The sequence below is a fragment of the Hylaeus anthracinus genome, unplaced genomic scaffold (assembly GCF_026225885.1).
Source record: "Hylaeus anthracinus isolate JK02 unplaced genomic scaffold, UHH_iyHylAnth1.0_haploid 27361, whole genome shotgun sequence".
Lineage (NCBI taxonomy): Eukaryota > Metazoa > Arthropoda > Insecta > Hymenoptera > Colletidae > Hylaeus > Hylaeus anthracinus.
In genome coordinates, this window is record NW_026535166.1 from 198,493 (window position 1) to 206,245 (window position 7,753).

Genomic DNA, 7,753 nt, shown 5'->3' on the forward strand with positions numbered 1-7,753 from the left:
AAGCGAAAGAAACTTTTGGGACAACCTAATATTATATAACATATATATATATAACAAAAATATTATATATTTTTGTTATCTTCTCCCTATTCTCTCGCTTTACACTCGGGGGATGGGCAAGCGAATTTTATACCATGTTTAATTTCGTAAAAGTACGCGTATTCCTGTACGCGTTTAGCATACGCGTTTAGATATTTGCATATGCCATAAATGCATCAGATCCGTAGTCTGGTGATCGTAAACAGTGGCGTCACTGGGGGATGCGGACACCGTCGGATGTGGGTGTCACTGTTACGTTCGGAGAACAGTTTCCATATACATCTGTCTACAATGGCTGCGTTATGCAAAGCAAATCCATTAATCTCGTTAAAGAGTAAATTTTAATGTTACAATGAATATTATTTAGAGTGCTCTTAGGCGTCTTTAATTACAATTTTATGTTTGCTACTTACGTCACTACCGTTACTAGGAATCAATCACGTGATATTTCAAAAATATTATGAATGATTCTGTGTAATCTGGTACAAGGGGTGAGACCAACCCCGTTGACACCACTGATCGTAATCTATACTTGTAATCTGCAATCGCGAATCAATAATTCGTAATCAATCGGAGCTAATCGTGTCTAACAAATATTTATTATTCGTCGATCGTTATTACGGATTCCTCGCTAGCCGTAATCGTGAATTACAGTTTGGCCGATTCTGTTTGCCATGCCTTTGACGCGCGCGGATACACCATTTGTATGCCGGGATGGGATCGAAAAGTCATCGCGAATTTTTACTTTTGAACGCGTACAAAAATTCCTCGATACGGCAGCCGTAGAATTAAAAACCCGCTGACCTTACTTCAAAGCGATGCTGCGCGTGCGTCGAGGTGTCAGGCATGAATGTTAACTAAAAACTTTTATATTTCTCGTTGCATCGTCGTGAAAGTATCGTCAACGTATTGGCACGGGTTTTCCGATGAAAAACAAGTCTGAATACCATTGAAACAAGTTACGATTGACAATAGTCCGAATGAGATCGCGTTTAATCGCATTCATTGAAAAACTCTCGACAAACAATTGATGTTACTTTCATAAAGATATAGTGAAAATATAAAAAAAAAAAATCTAATCGCATTAGTATCGATACACCGATACGCTTTCGGCGTCGCTTTGAAGTTTCAGCCACTCCTTGTTGCTCTACTGTTCTCATTTTTTATGTTTATATCTATGTTCTCTCTCTCTCTTTTTTTTTTTTACTACAATATCCAATTTAATCAATCACGAGAAAGGATTCTCCATCCATCCTCGGTTAAAGAAAAGCGATCTTTAAGCGAGGGATTGCCGTACGTTTGGCAAAACTCTGAAACGGATCGGTGGAATAACGTGGAAGGTAAATAACGACACAAAGAACTTCATACCGTTGCGCAAGCAACTTTTATTCGGGCGACGATAATGGGTGCTCATTTTTTGGATGTGAAAGCGATGCATGCGGGTGTCGTCGCGATTTTTTATGCAGAAGGTGAAAGAACGAAAGCGCACTCGTCTGCGCTCGGGTAGACTTCGATGTTCAATTATGCAATATAATCCTGGGAACGTGCGTTTCTCTGCGCGTTTGCATGTGTATGCTTCACGAGCAGACTATCTTACCCTCAGATTTTAGAAATTTTGAACGGATAGCTTATGAGTCGCTAAGTTGATTAACTTAACGTCGACGTATATTAGGTGTACTGGAAAGTAATGTCGTTTGTGCAATTTTAACACGTTCACTGCCAGACTAATGCTCTTGAAAATTTCTACCGTGTTTAAATTTTGTTTACAGATTTTTGGAAGCTGCGTAATGAAACATTTATTTTGGTATTTAGTTCTGTAACTTCATCAGAATTCAAGTATTTCGTTTAAATTCATTTCCTATGGCACTTACTTTATGACACTTAACTTTCAGAATTAATAGTTTTCGTTTTTCAGTGAAAACCACTGTCACCCATATATGGGTGACGTGGCGGTCAACGTGTTAAATACTCGTTTATCACTAATAAGCTCATTGATTTTTATCGATATAGCGTTGAAAATTTGCACACTAAATGGCAAAAGGTTGTTGATAACGAAGGCGATTACATAATTTGTTTAAAAATAGAAATTTATTAAAAATTTGTTTGAATTTAATGTAAAAGAAACGACATTACTTTCCAATCTCCTGAAGCTTCGGTGTTGACCCGACATAAGTTCCCCGAGGTACAGATTTGTAGTAGGTGCAGAAATTAATTCTGTGCCTTTCTAAGGTTAACTTTCTTCTAAAGAACAACCATAGAAGTTTTAATCTTCCCCCGGTCAAAAATTCATACATTACTGTGCTCGTACTTTAACGTGACAAAATAGCGAGTAGATATTTCTAGTTAGAGTTCTAAACGATGGAATGTCAAGGCACAGAATTAATTTCTGGCCTTGAGGAAAAAGTATTAGAAAGTGAAGGTGAACAATATTCATTGACCAGAAAAAGAATGACCCATGCTTCAGCGACATTCTTTGCTTCTGAAATCGAATTTCGCGGAATTACCTGAAAAATGGCGTGATCCGACCTAACCTTGACGTTATTTCGTGGCTCTTATTGGCAGGTCTCTAGGCAACACATCACAGTGTGACGAAATGATCGCCAGTATGTAAATAATCGCTACCATATAACCATCGATTATCGTTCAGCGTCGCAGTCAAATTCTATTGTAGCGCGATTATTTACTTTCACCGCACGTTAACGGGCGACCGGAATAGCTCTCGTAATATCAGCCAGTGCGTTAATGTTACTACATTATTATCAACCTTTTGCGTTATCTCTTATTCAATATCTTTGCGCGTACACATATCTCGCGATACGTCAAGAGTCGTTTACGCGCGAACGCGTGCACGGTCGGTTCGCGAGTTCGGGAATTTTCGGTCCCCTTCGCGAGACCTCGGTCGAGCCCGTACTCGTTGAAGCGTTCTCGCATCACGCTCCTACGAACTTAACCTTATTACGCGCCCGCAAACCGATCAACCGATACACGTTGTCTTCCTTCGCGGATTCTTTCGTTGTTCCAATTAATTTTTCTGTCCCAACGAGTGAACACATCCTCCTCTGTCTTCTTTTCCGTTTTATTCGACGAGTTTGCTCGCCGCGTTAACAACAAGAATCGAACCATACGTACAAGAATCGCGTGTTGCATCAAAGCAAAGTGAAAGGGCGAGGTTCAGCGAATAAGCCTGCTTTACAACCTGACCTAACCCAACACTAAACACATTACCTAGCGCTACATTTAGAAAGTGTTCAGAAGAGAACTTTTAACGGTAGTGCAATATTAACGCGTCTATAGTGTTACGAAGGAGAAGCCCTTATTTTGTTTCCTGAAATCGACCGCTGTAAGTAGACAATCAACACTATATAGGCTGCTATAGTTTTAACACGTTGACCGCCGTGTCACCTATATATGGGTGACAGTGCTTTTTACTGAAGAAATAAAAGAAATTAATTTTGACAGTTAAATATGAAAGTAAATGAATTTATATGAAATGTTTGAATTTCGGTGAAGTTACAAAAATAAATACCGCAATAAATGTTTGATTATGTAGTCTTCGATAGTCGGTAAATAAAATTTAATCGCAGTAGAAATTTTTAAGAGTATTGATGTGGCAGTCAACGCGTTGAAGGAATTTATAGAAATTTGTGGTATTGGTCGTCCCATAAGTTCGTGCCGAAGATTGTGTCGAAATTTAATAAAAAATCACAGAAAATTTTCTAGTAACGGAATAATGACTATGTGAGAGAGGTGAGAAACTATTGCGAAATGAGACAGATTTTATCTTTTCTTGCGACACTTAAGAGTAGGTTTAACGTATTAATTTGAGAAATAGAAATATTAATGGCACGAGCTTTTAGAACGACCTACATATATTGTCTCTGGGAAGAGTTACTATCGTACACAGATGTATAGGAAGAGGCTATGGAAAGATTTAGAGAATTGGTGGTTGGAACGTTATTGACGTTAACCAACTAAAGCTTCGTGCTATAACGCATCGCATTATCAACTGTAATATTTATCTATTCGTTAGCCGTTTTTTTGTTGAACAAATCGTAACGAATTATGCATGACAGGGGAGGGAAGTAGATCTAAAGTATCTAGAAACAGTTGAAACAGGAATGCAGGAGGCGCGAGGTGCCGCCAAAGTGCTGTTATACGAACCTAACCTCAAACAATGTTACCTCGTGATACGAATCGCGCGTCGAACGCGAAATCGATTGGGCAAACCATTCTTACATACGCAATAAAGAAATTCGCGATATAGTCGTCGGCAGTTTTCTAAATATTCGGTGGACTGGAAATTAATGTCGTTTTTGCCATCTTAGATACTTGTTTATCATTTATCAGCTCATTGATTTTTCTGGCATTGAAAATTTGCACACTAGGCGACAAAAGGCTGCCGACAATCAGGGCGATTATATAATGAATTAAAGATAGAAATTTATTGGAAAGTTTGAATTTAATGTAAAAGAAACGACGTTACTTTTCGGTCTACCTAATACATGGCGTTCGCTCAGTTTTTCTTGTCGGGATTTTGATTCGATTTCCATTGGTGAATCATGTAGATTTTACGGGAAGGAATGATTATAATATAAAATTGTGACTAGCAGTTTTTGCTTTCAGTACACTGGTCAATAATAATAATAATAATAATAATAATAATAATAATAATAATAAAACCAATTCGTTCAATTGTAATTTATTAACTTCTTTTTTCTAAACAATGACATCCTACATATTCTTATATCTCTTAATAAATATATTCTCATATTCTCTTCTATAGATGCAGTATAAAAAAAATTAGTTATTTATATAAGTTGCAGAATTAACAAGAAAAAATAATAAATCGATAGAAATACGAAGCAATAAGTATTGGAACAAATGTTAAATTTTCAAAACTTCATTAAAAAAAAAAAAACCATAAAATTTACATTCATTTATATATAATGAATACTTCGTGGCATTTCATTTTGTTTTTATAATTGCTGCAACTCTTATATTATATACTAACAACTATGAATATTTATTGTTTCCATAATTCTCACCATTTTTCGTATTTTCTTGTTAATTTCGCAAATTATACAAACTAATAACTGTTGTTTGAACTATATCTATTCTACAAATTTCCGAGAATATGTAGACTATCATTGATTATAAAAATAGAAATTAATAAACTGCAATTTTCCAAAAAGTTTCTTAGTTTCTAAATACAAAAGTTTCTAAATACATTCTACACCCACTGTAGATTCAACGTAGGTTCCTCGTGATATGTTTACATGTAGCCTTCTCGACGGGTCGACTTACAGGACGTAATTGTATTAAAAAAAAGAGGAAAAAAAACAAACGGATTCGGCATAGCGTAAACACACGAGCGTCGTAAACAAAAATCCGTGTTCGTGTAAAGGAGCTCCTAGCGTCGCACTTCTAAATCGAATCAAATCAAATTATATTTCGATTACAATTTCTTTTCGAGTAGGATTGATAACTGTACCCGAGTTTTCCATGACGAAATTTGTACCTTTGGCTCATCACTAGGGGCGTCTAATGCAATTCGAGTACACAACTGGGTCTAGGCCCTCAAGGCCCAGCGATTAAGCGAATCTCGAAACAGGCTCTGTCGCAATTGCCGCCTTTGCACGCCGTTTTCCACGGCGTTCCTACAGCGGCAACGGGATTGCTTAACGCGGAAAGTTTCCAGAGTGCTTGCGAGTGTTTACGAAAGGAAGCAGTTTCTTACTTGCACGCTATACAGAAATGCGAAAAGAAAAAAAAGAACGACCGTCGGTGTTGTTAAAGTTCTACCGATTTGGTATAACTGGTACGTTTAATTTCTTCGTGGCGCGTAACCGTAGTTCGCGACACATTTAAGGGGGGAGTCTGGTCCAGCTAATCGTATTTTTCTAATGCATATCATTTCCAGATATAATTAATTTCTGTTATTGACTGTTGATTCCGTTAAACTTTTTTTTACATATAAAGGGACGTTCAAAGAAGAAAATTTGACAGTGTAGATTTAATTTGAATGTATACATACAGTGAGTGTAGAATGTATTCGTACACCGATCAATTTCCCAAAAAACTTTTCTGTGAAATTCTAGTTTATTAACTTCTTTTTTTATGTTCAATGATATTTTTCATATTATCAGAAGTCTTTAAAACAGACATAGTCCAAACAACATTTACTAGTTGATATAATTTGTGAAATTCAAAAAAAAAAAAAATGCGAAACGTGGGTGAAAGTATAAAAGCAAAACGTAACATAATTTTTCGTTTAATGTTGGGAATAATTTTGGCGAAGCTTCAGAGTACATTCGTTAATTTTTTCAATTACACATCCCTTGAAACGAGCTCGAGGAAAACTCTGCACAAATTTTCTCGTAGTTCGGTTCATGACTCATAGTTATCGCGAAATTTCCAGTACTATTAACCGTAATTGCCGTTTCGGTTGGACCGTGCTCGATAATGGAAATTGTATAGATTTTGTTGTAAATACTTCGGACATTATCTTGGTTAATTATTTACGTAAATGCAAATGGTTTTAGATAAACAATGAAACTTGGCAGCATGACGTGCACAAGCGTGCTGGGTGTATCGTAACATTGCATTAGGTAAATATTTTATTCCATTGTTCTCTTTTGCGATTGTTCATTAAAATACAGATAAGCGGTTTCGAATTCCTAGGTATCGTAATTCGAAAATCGTAAGGAATAGAAAATTGAGAGTTAGCGGAATACTTCCTTCGAGTAAGCAGTTATCAGAAGTGATGGTAGCCACGCGACACTTAGAGATCGAACATAAAATCGCTAGATCGGAAATTAGTTGATGTAAAGTCTGTGGATGTCCGTCTTTCGATTTTTCGTTGATACGGGACGTAAACTTCCTTTTTCTTCGCGAGCTTGTATAAAGACGCGAAAACGGCGGAGGTACGGTGAGAAAGAACAGCTTGTCGCATGACAAAAACAACAGTTAAATACACTTGCGGTAATCGCGCTACAACACCTGTCACAGTTTCTGCAACAGACCTGCCGTTCGCAGTGGTCCGTGAATAAGAGAGCAAGGCTCGTTCGACATAATGAGCGTTACCTCGGACCCTGCTTTAGAGCCGATTGAAAGCCATCTTCCCTTGAAAGCCCCAGGCTCGGTGCGAGCCAGCATCCACATTTATTACGCGACACTGTAAAACAACGATGTCGTCGATCGATAGTTGTAAACGCGATCGAATAGACACGGAGCGAATTCTCGAAATTTATATTGCGCTTAAACTTGATTCGCAACATCGACGAAACCCTTTTCACGTTGCATGCCGTCAGTTTAAATATCGACTTAGTAGCTATATTGGCTTAGTACCGTAATGAAATAGATTTGGAATGCGTGTTACGTTAGGCTGAATTTTGAATTTTAATACCTTCAGGGCTTAATGCTTGAATGCTTCGAGATAACTCCAGACGAAATCTTGAAACCTGTAGAAAACCCATTGCCGCGATACAATTTTATACTGTATATTTTTAATGAAATGCATACGCGTTTTAATAAAATGCCAGAATTAAGAACGAAGTCATCGGTGGGTTAATGCCTCCTTTGATCGTTCGTGCGCGAAGCTTTTTGTGTTCCTAAAGGGGGTTAAGCAGTCCTTGCTCGTAAATACCGGTTCAATAGCAATCGTGCATCGACAATGCTGTACTTTCATTGGATTTTCAATTTCATTTTCGAGAGT